Raw genomic sequence first — 14,815 nt, 5'->3', positions numbered from 1 at the left:
GAATCTCTCGTTTTGTTTTTAACAACACTAATAAGTGCGAAAGCGACGCACAACTCAAAAGTAAGTTAAAAAAACTTATTCTGCAGGTTGTTTTATTTAACCGTGTAGAGTTTTTCTAGGTTTTACTTCGTATACTTAATAAAGTTATATGCAAACGATTTCACTCACACTACTTGGGGGTTTGTTTTCCTCCAGCTGTCATATATAAAACTGTCAGCCAAATTAAACATTTGAATTAGCTCTCGTAAAGTATTTATAATGGTCAAGGGGCGTGACACTTCCAATAAATTATAAAATATTATACATTTATAATGTTTTTGTAGAATTATAAGCAACATTATAATTTTATAGACTTTATGAGCATATATGCTTTCAGTATTTTCGAACTGGTTTTCGAAGTTAGTCTCAGTGTGCGGTGAATTTCACTAGTTTACAAATTTTGGGGTGATTGCATGAAGTTAAGAAAAAAGGTGTTTTCTAAGTCAAATTTGGGTCGCGGAACTCGAAAATCATATTCATTTTCTTTTTCAAAGAACCGTTTTTGAGATTTTTTGAAAAACGTGTTTTTGAGCACTTTTTGCAGCTGTCAATATTTCAGGAACAAATCTTCCGATTAACACAATTGACACGATTAACACCATTCGAAAGGTATTGATGTGCTTATTCCGAAAATGTATAACATGTTTGTATTAAATATCAATAATTTAGGGTTAAGAGCAACCAAAATCAAAAAAGTAATGCTTGGTAAAATTACTCATTTTTAGTTGATTTTTCATAAAAAAATAATTCGGCAAAAAAAAATCTTTTGAAATCTTATGTGACAGACAAACTTCTCATAGGAATTTTAAGCCTAAGATCACAAAAATCCGATATAAACTGTTGCTGTTATTAAGCACCGAGTGAAAATTTTTCTGTTTTTCACATTTTTCTTTCGGTCTTAAATAAGATTACATGAAAAATCAAGTTGCGAGAAAAAGTGTTTTCTAGATTAATTTTGGGTAGCTGACCACGAAAATAATACTCAAATTTTCTTTCAAAGAAGTTCGAGTTTAAAAAAAAAGATTTTCTTTTGATTCCTCATTTTTGGCATTTGGCAGAGCATTTTTATTACAGAAAAATGATTTTTCATATTTTCAGAATCTTATGTAACAGATTTTAACAATTTTAAGGTAATCGTGATAAACTGAAAAGAAAGTTGTTTTCTAAGTTAATTTTGGATAGCTGAATACGAAAACAAAGTCCACTTTTTTGAAAGAACCATTTTCAAGATTTCTTCGAAAAAGGTGTTTAGGGCACTATTTTAGTTATTTGTCAATACCTCGTTCAAATAGGATCCGATCGAAACAGTCGAAAGGTATTGGTATGCCCTTTCCGAAAATGTATAATATGTGTAGATCAAATGTACATTTATTATGATTAAAATCGACCAAATTAAAAAAGTCTAATGTTCGACCTTTTCTAAAAAAATGTATATTTCTGGTTAATTTTTTATAACAAATCAAGGACAGAAGAAAATTCTTTTAAAATCGAATGAGATAAATAATCTTTTTGCATAAATTTTAAGCCAATGGTCACAAAAATCTGATGAAAAATGTAGATTGTATGAAGCATTGAGTGAAAACTGTAACTTTTTATTTTTCGCGCTATCATATTTTTGGCGGAAATAATCTTCTATACTTGATAGTTATTGTTTGTGTTGGATACTGTCTTCTCGAGCTTTCATCCATCCATCCTGCGGCATTTGAATGGTTTTGGATATTTCATTGAACAACTAAGTGCTCTTTTTGAAATGTGGAAATATTCGTTGGAAAAGTTTTGTTTTGTCTGTGGTGAGTACATATTTAATAAATTAAAGGAATTTTCGCCTTCTGCTTCAACAGGCTTCGCAGCCGATTCTCAGTTCACAGAATATAACGTGGCTAGTGCTACAATCCCACTGAGTCCCGATAGGGACTCGAATATTTGATGACTGGTTTATGAGACCAGTGCTACACCCTCTAAACCGCCGCACCAGGACAGGGACTGCTAAAATCATAAAATTTCCATTTCGCTTAATGTGCCATTGCATCAACATTTTTCATCCGATGTTAGTGATATTGGGCTTAAAATTAACGTAAACATATTATCTGTCATCTTAGATTCTAAAATGTCTGAAAAAAGATTTGCTCTTCTGTAAAAAAAATCAATTAACAATGAGTAACTTTTAAAAATGGTCAAAAATGCACTTTTTTAAACTTTGGACGTTTGCAGCACTAAAAATTTTACATATGATCGACACATATGTTTTTGAAAAGGGCATCTCGGCACCTTTCAACCTGCATATTGACAATATTAATTGGATGATTTTGACACGAAATATTGACTAAAAACTACAAAAAGTGCTCAAAAACGAGCTTTTTGAGAAAATCACAAAATCGCTTCTTTGAACAAAAAAATGAATATTGTTTTCATGTTCAGCGACCCAAAATTAGTCTAAAAAATACTTTTTCTTGAAGCTTCATTTTTCTTGTAAACTAGTGTTTATGAGTTGCCATGTTTTGTTGTTTACATTTTCGTAAGGTAATAATGAAAAGTGCAAAATGTAAATCTAATTATCAATGTTCGCTGTGCTAAACATTGAAGGCCTCTGGACCTGTGCTACAAAAAAGGAGTCCGGAACCTACATGCGCCGCAGATGAAATACTTACGGAGTAGTAGGTAGGGGAGGCCAGCAAATCGTCAAACCACTTACTATTATTTTAGTCTTCCAAAATGTTGAACAAACGTTTAGAGAGTTTCGGAGGACAGATTTTATGCATGGAATTCCATGGAATTCGGCAAGTATGCCTGTATATACAAGGTGTTTGGTTCATGGTTAAGAATCTCTCGGGGGGTGATAGACTGCCATATTTGGAGATAAAAATTGTTCTACACATACCATCAAATCTCAACCGTTACAGAGTTATTGAACTTTTTGTGTAAAAAACTTATTTGTCTTAAAATACCTCTAACTTTAAAAGTATACTTTGTATTTTAAATGTTTCAGTTCCATTCGAAAGGTGAGAAAATTTTCTATTGAATGGTGTTCTCATATCTTTTAAGTAATTAGTTTTAATTACCTTATAGCTGTAAAGTAGTTAAAAGTTAGTATTTTTGAGGCGGTTTTTGCTAATTTTCTCGAAATAATGAAGTATGATTATAGTAATATCCATTATATAAAAGTTGGGTTTTAGGACGATTCATAATTTGTTTTTGGACGTCATATTTCTATCTCTTCTCATTTCTTTGTAATTTCATTACTATACTTTTCCTGTACCCGACTTGCAAGTATTTAAGACTCTAATCTAAAAAATATGCTTTATATCGTTATTTACAAGATTTCATTGGAAAGCTGAGAAAATGTCCTATCAGTGTATGTACAAATATCTTTTAGTTAAGTGTACTAAATGATTTTTTACTAACGAAATAACTCAAAATTTGTTTTTTTGGAGAGTTTTTTAATTATTCTATTTATTAATCAACAAAATTTATCGTCACTATTGTTCATTTGATGCCCCTTAATGTTCTCTATAACTTTTTATTAGACACTTTGTCTATATCTCTTTTCATTTTGCTGCTATTTAATAGTTAACACAGCATGAGCTCACCACAAATGTAGTGGGTTCGAAATCGTTATTTTTGCATATGAAACGATGTGATAAAAACGATTTTGCGTCGAAACCAAAAGAGATAATTGAATGGAGTCAAAGAAAGAACTGTAGAACTTGCTGAGATGCATTATTTCCATGATAATAATGGTGATGTTTATTATTTACTATTTTAAGAAAATTAACGAAAATGCTAATAATAGCACTAACTTTAAACTAATTTACTTTTAAAAGAATACCAAATTCACTTAACTGAAAGGTATTAATACATTTTTCACTGTAAAATTTTCCTGGCTTTCAAATAAAAAGAAAAAAAGTACAATAAGTGCCGTAATTTTTCAATTAGAGCTGGTACTAGTGAAAATGAGATAAAAATATCCAAGTTGAATAACCCAAAATCATGAAAATAAGAAAAGGTAAGTGTATCATGCCAATGAACAAATTAAGCAGCTCATCAAGACTAACAATCTGAATTATTAAAATGATGAGGTTAACTATTAGGATTTTCAATAAATGAACGAAAAACAGTTTGAAATTGTTTAATTTTCAATAAATTACTTTGAAAAGGCTACTTAAACTCATTAGCTGAAACATCTGAGGGCATCATTCAATGCGAAATTTTCTCACCTTTCGAATGGAACTAAAACATTTAAAATACAAAGTATACTTTTAAAGTTAGAGGTATTTTAAGACAAATAAGTTTTTTACACTAAAAGTTCAATAACTCTGTAACGGTTGAGATTTGATGGTATGTATAGAACAATTTTTTTCTCCAAATGTGGCAGTCTATCACCCCCGAGAGATTCTTAACCATGAACCAAACACCCTGTATAAATATAATAGGTGATATAAAAAATATAAAACCAGGTGAAATATTTTTATAAAAGAGTGTCACGCCCTCGATAATGGTGTTGAAATGCTCTATGTCGCTGTAAAACTTATTTGGGGGACGTACAATTCCTGTTGGTCATATTCCATCATGAAAATAATCCGACCGAAAATTTATTTTCGACTTGTTATCCTCCATCTATGACAGGTGGAGGAAAACAAACCGTTGAACACACTAATGTGGTTTTCGTTTGAGACGAAACTGAGTCAGTTCCTAACCCCAACTGCTGTCAAAATGTATGAACTGACAGCGGTTGGGGTTAGAACCTGACTCAGTTTCAGGTTCAAGCGAAATCGCCATAATAGAGTTACAGATTGTCAAGTACTCTATAGATTTGAAAGGCGCGTTTCCAATGAAACGTATCCATCAGATCTTTTATGACAAATTGGGAGATCTGGCCACCCTGGTGTACAGGCTGAAATTAATGAGGGCTAAGTTCGAGCATTGCGTGTAAACAAGGCAAAGAAAAATAGAATAAGTGGAGTCAGAGATGCCAGATTTGCAGACAAGTCTGCAAATTCGCAGACTTTTAATTTAAGCCGCAGATTTTTTCGATGGCGCAGATATTTGCAGATTTTTCCGTTTGGTTGCAGATATTTGCAGATTTTTTAGTTTGGTTGCAGATATTTGCAGATTTTAGAATATAAAGGCTTTTGGTTACACTAGCTTTCCTCACATTTTTTGTTCTTCCCAGACTTTTAAAATTATTACTGCAGACATTTGAAAACAGTACCTGGCATCTCTGAGTGGAGTCGAGCATTCGACCGTAGACTGTGGAGGTTATAACATCGTTTTGTTTTACACCACGTGTATTTGACGAGATCTAGTTAGTTGGAAGTGGAATTGCCGCCATTTTTTACGAAGAGAGGTTATTGGAGGCGTATGACCTAACCTAAATTACGATGAAGGACCCACCTAACATTGGAATACCAGAGGATCCGGGAGATGGAAAAACGTTCGAAACCTACGAATACCGCGCAAATGATGCTGCGCCGTACAGACTTATTGCGGAGCTGGTGGACGATAAAAGTGGAGAGGTACAGATCAACAAACTATCATTGGGGAAACTACTATCGAAGACAAAGGAGTACAAAAATACCGTAAACAACATGAGACCGCTCGGTCGGAAAAAGCTGCTGGTATTTGTGAGTTCGTTTGCAGTGGCGAACAAACTACAAAGAGACAGAACAATGAAAGATAACAACTACAAATTCTATATCCCGCGTAGCTTTGTGTCGGTTACAGGAGTGGTAGCAGGTGTACCAGTCGAAATGACTACGGAAGAAATCAGAGACAATATGCAGTGCGAAGTCCCGATTCTCAATGTATACCGACTCAACCGTTACGTCGATAATCAAAAAACCCCAAGTAACAGAATCAGTATTACATTCCGTACCAACAAACTACCAACAGAAGTTAAATTATACTGCTGCATCAACAAGGTTCAACCATTCTTTAATAAGCCCATCCTTTGCCATAATTGCCTACGTTACGGACATAAAACGGAGTCGTGCAGATCAAGGAAAAGGTGCGCTGACTGTTCACTACAGCATGACACGGAATGCGACGATTGTAACAACCCCCAAAAATGCCTCTACTGTAAATCGGGCACACAACATCGAACGACGGACGCGACTTGCCCAGAATGGACAAGGCAGCGCAATATCAAAATAATTATGGCTAAGACAAACTTAACATACTTAGAAGCTCGAGAAATGAACCCAGTGCTAACACAAAACCGATATGAATTATTAGAAAAGGTTGACGAATTCCCTCCGCTGTCGAGCAACTATGCGACGATGACCGCTGGTAACTACAAGGCGAAGGATCCACTTCTGTACAAAAAACAGAACAAGCGAGCGATGAATGAAACAAATATCGCTGAAACAATCACCGTATACAGTAACAGCAAGAAAAAGGTCAAACACACCGAAGACAAACAAGAGGAAAACAACGGGGTAGCGCTGTTCAACAAATACCGTATCACCGACTTCGACCGTTGGGCTCAGCACATTGAACAACAACGACAAGAAAACATCGAACAACAACTAAACAACACTACTACAGCAAAAGGAGGTACAACCACAATACCAAGCGGAGAGGAAACGGACAGAACTCGATTCAGATTATGGAAGTGCGATGAAAGAAAACCACCCGGCGAAACAAAAGATTGGTCTGACACAATGGATGAAGAACAAACGTAAAGATTTTAGTAAGTAGATTTGAATATTAATGGAAACTGATTTAAAAAATTTTCAATGCAACATACAAAGCCTGGAAAGGAACAAAGACGAACTATCTAGAGTATTAAATAAAGAAAGTTATGATGTAGCGCTGTTATCAGAAACATGGAGCAAAAAGGAGTACGAGAAAACGAAGTACAAAATACAAAATTATTTAACGTATCTAGACTCAAGAACAGACGGATATGGTAGTGCAGCTATAATCACTAAAAAAGAGCTTAAATCTAAAAAAATTGATGTACCGAGCTTTGACAAAGTACAATGTTTAGCCAGGGAAATCGTTAGTTCAAATCTAATCATCCTATCAATATATATTTCTCCAAGCATAAACGCAATTGATCTCAAACATAATCTAAAACAAATTTTTGAGAGAATAAAATATAAACGCCGAATAATTATAGGGGGAGACTTCAACTCACACCATTACACATGGGATAAACGCAAATCGGACCTAAAAGGTGCCATTGTAAGGGACATCATCAATGAATCTAACCTATTACTCCTAAACAATGGACAGGTAACATTTGTACCCGTAGATCTAAACAAACAGGCCTCCGCAATCGAGTTAGTAATGATCTCACCAGCGCTATATCAAGACACAAACATGAACGTGTTAGATTACGGTATAGGCAGTCGACATCTTGCACTGGTTACTCAAATCAGCAACGCTAAAAAAATACTAACACGTTATTTCACAAACAATAAAGGACGATTCAGACGATACATCAGCTTCCGTCAACGTCAACGGAACGTCACCGTTCCGTCAGGATAAGTTACATGCAGTTAAATGGAGGCATTCACACACAACATCAACGGCACGGAACGTTTTGACGTACGGCATGTGTGAACGGACGCAAGAGAAAAGTATTTAACTTATCCTGACGGAACGGTGACGTTCCGTTGACGTTGACGGAAGCTGATGTATCGTCTGAATCACGCTTAAGAGAGTAGACGAAAACATACAAAAGCTAAATGCAAACGATGTGCAATGTATAGGAGATCTGCAGTCACAGGTACAGAAAATTATCAAGAACGCTCGACAAAAAGATAAACGAGTACCTAAGTTCTGGTGGAACGAGAACATAGAGAAAGCATGGGAAGCGAAAAAACACGCGCAGGCGGCATATAACAAAAAAAGTGGACTTACTGAGTTATTGAACTTGAAAAAGGCTGAAGCTGTTTTCAGAAAGATGAAGAACGATGCATCACGAGAAAAATTTCACAACTACGTTAGCACAATAAATCCGGCAACTCCATCAAAAATCATTTGGAACGACATTCGTCGCTTAACGGGACGAAAACAAGTTAAAGAAAATATACTAGTTCACGAAGACAAAACCATGGCGCTGGAATTTTTAAACAAAAACTTCCCAATTGAAGAGATTGAAGCCATGGAACCATTCTGCTACTCCACCGACCGCGACGTTCTTAGTAGAGAGAGATGGGATAACTTTCTATCTAGAAAAAATAAACCCTCTGCACCAGGATCCGACGGAATTACATATAAAATAATGAAATCACTGCCTAGCGAAATACAAAACACTGTCATTGAAAACCTAAATACTATCTGGAGAACAGGTAGGATCCCAAATAGCCTAAAAACAATTAAAATAATAGCTATTCCCAAACCTGGAAAAAATCCGGAAAGCCTTGACGGAATCAGACCGTTGTCAATGATTAACTGTCTTACCAAAACACTCAACGCTGCACTTCTATTAGACTATCAGGCGTTCCTAGAAGAATGCAAGTTACTACCTGATTTATCCTTCGGTTTCCGAAAGAAAAGATCTACAACTGACTGTATAAACTTCGTGTACAATGAAATCAACAGGATTAAACGGAACAAAAAAATCGCTGCTACAATATTCGTAGATTTAACTAATGCATTCAACATGGTACATGCAGATACATTGGAGGAAATACTAATTACTATGAACACCCCCCAGGACTTAATCAATTACTTCGCCGCCTTTCTCCAAAACCGAACAATTCAACTACAAGTGGATCAAGAATACTTTAAGCGAACGACCAGCAATGGTCTTCCGCAGGGTGACGTTCTCTCCCCGACGCTATTTAATGTATACACGGCAAGTCTTCATCGAATTGAGGTTGACGGAGTTGTTTTAGTACAATATGCCGACGATTTCGGTGTAATTGTTGAAGGTAAAAACATCGAGGAAGTAAATCAAAGAGCCCAAGCATTCATGTATGAATTTTATGCAGAAACAAAACGACTAAATTTATCAATTAATCCCAGTAAAACCAAAGCGATCATCTTCCAAGCTAGTGACAAAGAATTAGATCTACTGATCGATAATGTAAAGATAGAAACAGTGCGACATCACAAATATCTCGGTATAACCATGGACAAATACTTCCGCCTCGGCAGTCATGTCCGTGAACTAAAACAGAAAGCTATAGAAAGACTAAATATGATGAAAGTTATCAGTGGGACAAGGAACGGAGGACACCCCGAAACGTTAAACCTACTGTACAATGGCCTAATACGAAACTTCGTAGAGTATGGAGCAACAATCTATTGCTCTACAAGTCTGAGCAACTTGAATTCGCTGAACATTGTTAATAACCAATGCCTACGAAAAATTACTGGCTGCACGAAGAGCACACCCTTAAACACACTACATGCGATAGCTGCCCAACAACCTCCGCAATTTCGGAGACTCTACATCGTTGGAAAGTATTTGGTTAAACAACGCTTCAAGGAATCGGTGGTATGGAAACAACTAGAAGTCCTAATTCAAGAGCAATGGGACGATAAACGATACTCATATCCAGAAAAAGTGTTGCTAGAACATAAAGATATTTTTACGACGATGTCGGCACTAGTTGTAACGAAGGAAAACTTTGATACAGTGGAAATTCGCACTAATATGCAAGATGGTGATTGGAACAAAAAAATAACTTCAAAGCGAGTACTCAAACAACTTGCCTTAGGAATGATCCATGGAAGATACGCCAAGAGACAAATTATATACACGGATGCATCCAAACAGGGCGACATTTGTGGCATTGGTGTGTATCACGAACGAAGCAACACAAGACTTTCATTGAAATTAAAACACACAGTGTGCATAATGTCTGCTGAAATAGAAGCAATATTCATTGCATTGCAGCTAATCGAACGAAACTCGTTATCTGACGCAGTGATCATGTCGGATTCCAGATCCGGTTTAGAATTCATCAATAAGGCAATGGACGAAAATGAACGAGACGAAATAACAATCAGGATTCTACGCAAGGCGAATAAAACACGAACAACGTTGCAATGGATTCCTGGCCATGTCGATATCCATGGAAACGATATAGCTGACAGTCTGGCGAAGGATGCGTTGAAGAAAGACACACTAGCAGATAATAAGATTTTGATACATGACGCGCTCAATTACTTCAAAGCACTGGCTGAACAAAGTACACAACAGTGATACGTAAACTACACAGCGGAGCTCGGAAAAGGTCGAAAATTTTTTGCCTTACAAAACTCGATACGTAATGAACCTTGGCATAAAGAGTTCAAGCTGAACAACGAAGAAATACGCGCACTCAACAGAATTTTTGCCGGGCACGATTTCTCTAAATATAGTCTATACAGAATGAGACAAGAGGACGACTGTATTTGCGACGTCTGTGACGAGATAGAAGATGCTGAATATCTAATACTGTTCTGCGTAAAATACCTTATAACACGAGCGAAATATGATCTGGACAAATTTAGTAGTATCCAAGAATTATTCGAATCGAAAAATGTAGTTGTTTTCAAAAACATAATAAATTTCCTCAAAGAAATACAAAAGGAAATCTAGCAACACTGTCACGGTTCAACCGCAAAGAGGAAAGTCCACGGACTGTAAACAAAAATTGATGGCGATATAGCGTATCTGGCTGTGCCAAAACACCGTGGTAGTCGATTAGGCAATCCATGAGACGTTTCTGATCAGCTGATTATTTCTTGTTTACTTATTCTGACGTTACTCCGAAGGGTGCGACGTCCGACAATATCGTTGATTCGATCCAACATCAAACGAATCGGACTAACAAAGTTGTTTGTCGGACGAGTTTTTCTGTTCGCAGGAGAAGACTTGTTGACAGAACCCACCGCTGAATTGTCAAACAAACGTCTAATGGATTGCCTAATTGACTGCTGCAACAAGAGACAGAAGAAGAAGAAGAAAGAGTGGAGTCGAGGAAACGTCAATCAGTTTGATATCTGCGGAGGTGGAAAATAAATTGTGCTCCGTGTTCTGATGAATTTGTGATAGTTATCAACATATTTTTGAAAAGTGAAAGATTACTTGTAGCGCTTATCAATTAGTGGAGTGTATTTCGATAGCAAGTCAATTGACGTTGGCTGCACGGTCCAGTTGACGATTTGCGTAAATTGAGATTTTGCCCCAGCTTGGCGTTCAGCAAACTGCTGTTTGTAGCTGATTGGAATATAATGGTGAGAAATTTTTCTGCGGTTTAGCTTCATAGATAGCTACTATATGGAATGATGCTAGTGATGTATGCTTATATTGGCGCTTTGGGTGGATGACATCATCGATGCTTCGGCAATGGTTTTTATATGCATTCAAAATTATATTCCACATTCAGCAGAATTTTCTTTCCTTTTGTAGAGCGGCTGTGGACTGCTGGTTTCGGTGATCAAAACTCTCGATGCCAGTGAAACGAACGAGCAGCGGGAGCGGGAAAAGCACAAGATCGAAAGAGAGTTCCGCAAAACTGATCAAAGGCTCAACGAACTTGTCTCGCGGAACGATGGCGATCTTACTCGAGTTATGCAGCTGTTCGGCAAGGTGTCGACTCAGATTACTAGTTCCCGGGAAAGAATTCATGTTGTAAAGGAAAATCTGCAGACGTGTAAGCAGTTACTGCGATGCCGGCGGGAGGAACTGAAGAAGTTATACACGGATGCCGTCCAGCACAAGTATGTGCTGGAAATTTGGGTCAGGTCAACGAACTGCGCCGGACTCCCCAGCAACTGGCTTCTTTCATGGGCAAGAAACATTATTTACATGCCACAAAACTGCTCATGTCGGCCATTGAGGTGACCGAGGGTCCGCTGAAAGATGTGGAAGGTCTGAACGATCTGCGGCAAGACTTTGAGAACAAACTGCAGCAGTTGTACGGGAAGTTACTAGAGGAACTGAACAAGCATCTGTACGTTTCAAGTACGGCTGAAGTGCTGCAGAGCTTCCAACGGCAGAGCTCCGGACGGAATAGTCAGTATACAGCCAGTACAGCAGCATCGCCGTTCCAGCGGAACGTCCTGCGGCGTTCCGCCGAACGAATGGAAGCTAATACGAAGGCCAGAAGGGCGTTGTTTGAAATTGCACAGAATGGTTAGTGTTAATGCTTGGTTTAATTCGTATTATTAATTCGCTATCTCGTTTTTTAGGTTATCTCGATGTCGACAAGAGTGAAATCATCGAAGACACAGATCTGCTGGATCCAGATGTCAATTCCACTTATTTTATAGGAATCATAATTGAGTGCTTTGCGTTGTTGAATAAAGTGCCTGAATCTATAGAGGTAAATTTGTGTATGCGTTATATCCAGTGAAATTAAATTGATTTTTTCTTTCCAGTCTATAAGAGTACAAATGCAAAGCGAACTGCTAACGATCGCACAAGGTCCACTCATCACATTATCATGCTCAATCAGCAGCAGCAACAAACGAACCAGTACCAACCCCAGTACGGAAATCCTTCGGCAAACGCCGATGAACAACGAGAGGAAAACATTCCTATACTCGAACTGTTGGATTTAGTGTTCAAACAGTTGAAACTGATTGCCACCGCTCATCAGTTAACGCTGAAAAACTACCACAACGTAATGCATCGCTACAACCTCACCCAGGTAAAGGCGTACGATTTGATCGAGTACTGGGGACAAGCGCAGGCAGTGTTGAAGTTGGTTCTGACAGACTACTTGGACATTCAGAATGACAGCAGTGATGAGTTGATGCGGGCGCAGTTCACAGAGCAGACGACCAACATCAATACGTTTTTTAGCCGACGGAAAATTCAGGGCAAAAAGATGCTGTTCAAATTTGACAAGTCTTCTCACACGGCCTTACTGGAACCGGATGCTGGCGGGAAAGAGCATCGCGGGAACCCGTCAAATGTGTCCAACAGTACGGCTAAGGAGGACGCGTTGAATCAGTCGGGAAGTAATGGGCGTGAATTGTTGAATGCTAGCTTCAGTAATAAGCAAATTTCTGGGCCTCTGGGACCAGATCGGAAGAAACAGGAACGATCTCTTGTATGCGCGCCGGATGCTGCTTTGGTGCGACAGATTTATCTACCAATGATGGGTTACATTCATGAAATCGAAGGTTTTATGAAGTGTAAATCAGGGTAAGGTTTGTTTATTTCTTTTTTCAATTCCAACATTTGACGTAATTTTCATTTTTCAGTCAACTGTGTAGTTTGAACACTTTTTTGGCAAACTTTGGCACTTTTTTGACGCAACCACTTCTACAGAATACCGTTCTGGTCGAAAGTCGTATGTAGTTTTTGTTATTGCGATTTATTTTCTGTGATTCGTAATCTATTTCCATGTACCACAGGAATCTCCGAAACCAAAAAACTTATCCTGGATCCACCCACGTACTCCGACGAACTGCTCAAAATGGTTTGTTCGTTGTTGAAAACCTATCGGGAAACCTGTCAGGCTGCCTACCGAGGAATCGTTCAACCCGAAACTGAGGACAAGCGGATCTACAGCGTAGCTTGGCTGAAGGATGACGACATAACCAGATTCCTCAAGTAAGTATTTAATCAGATCCCCCAAATTGTTTGGAAATGCATAAGTATACAAACACAATTTGGTTCTTAGATCCCTCCCCAACTGGACAGATCTCAAAACGTACAACGCTCGGCACCGGCAGCAGCAATCGAACCAGAAGCGACTGATGAAGACGGAACCGTCGGAAGAGGAAAGTCCGACGGCTGTACAACAACGAAATGTTCGCGAGGCTGAAATGTTGACCAGCAATCTCGGTGAAGGAGGCATTTCGCAGCAGGAAATCCTTTCCGATATTGGGGTGCTAAAAGAGCTAATTCCACGATTGCCAAGAGGAATCAGGAAAAATGATGCATTTTGTAATGGATTTGACAGTAAAATTCAATTGTTTTTCAATGATTTTATGTATTTGAAAAGGTTCGTTTGTAAATGTTTTCTTTGAAGTATAAAATAAATAGTTTTCAAAATATGTCGTAAAAATAATGGTGCCAAATTTTATTGGACACAGCTTATAGATTTTATTTCTTAGTAACAGTATGTTTTATCATATTTGAATGATCAAAATGTAAAAAATCAAGTAGCGATAGGTCGAATACAGATTATATTCGGATTTCTTTTCAAATCATTGTCAAGTCTATGGAAATTAGAGCAATTAAATGTTTATCATGTTTCTCTATTGTAGGGTAAATAAATAAAACTCGAACGTTCTGAGAGAGATGTTCCTAATAATGCCATTGCTAAGCATTCGTTCAGAAAATAAATCTAGTTTCGTCCTTCTCAAATGGTAAAAGTCATAGTTTTAATTCACTTTTTAATGCAGACTGCAGACTTTATCAATTATTCTTTGAAGTGCGGTTGCGGTAATACCGCGCGGTAAAAGCTCATTACCCGCACCGCATCCGCGGGAAAAAGTGTCTCACCGCACCGCATTTTTTGCGGTGCGGGTGCGGTAAATACCGCGCGGTTGCAGTAATTACCGCAACCGCGACGAACCCTACCCAGGACTCAACATTAGATTCATACATACAAAGCAACAAGTAATAATTACAGGTATTCGTCTGGCAACCGGGGGAAGTACATCTCAAACGCAGAACTTATCATTTCAATGATGGCCTTGGATCTGCGTTGCCTGTGTTCAAGGCACCATAGCTTTGTCCGTCAGGTCAAGGATGTATGAAACCCGCTAGCCACCACCCTCGGCCCTAGCAGCCCATAAAGGGATAAAAAAAAATTTGTGAGGTAAAAAGTGGAAGCTGCGCGAAACGAAAAAAAGAAAGCATCTAACTGCAGGT

General features: G+C 37.8%; 1 pseudogene; it reads left to right on the top strand.

Moving 5' to 3' along the window:
• The first annotated feature begins 11,204 nt into the window (after positions 1 to 11,204).
• Positions 11,205 to 14,313, top strand: LOC131684109 (exocyst complex component 4-like; annotated as a pseudogene).
• The last annotated feature ends 502 nt before the right edge of the window (positions 14,314 to 14,815 follow it).

Source organism: Topomyia yanbarensis, chromosome 2 (genome assembly GCF_030247195.1).
Source record: "Topomyia yanbarensis strain Yona2022 chromosome 2, ASM3024719v1, whole genome shotgun sequence".
NCBI lineage: Eukaryota > Metazoa > Arthropoda > Insecta > Diptera > Culicidae > Topomyia > Topomyia yanbarensis.
The sequence above is the reverse complement of the archived record's forward strand: the minus strand, read 5'-3'. Positions and strand labels throughout refer to the sequence as shown.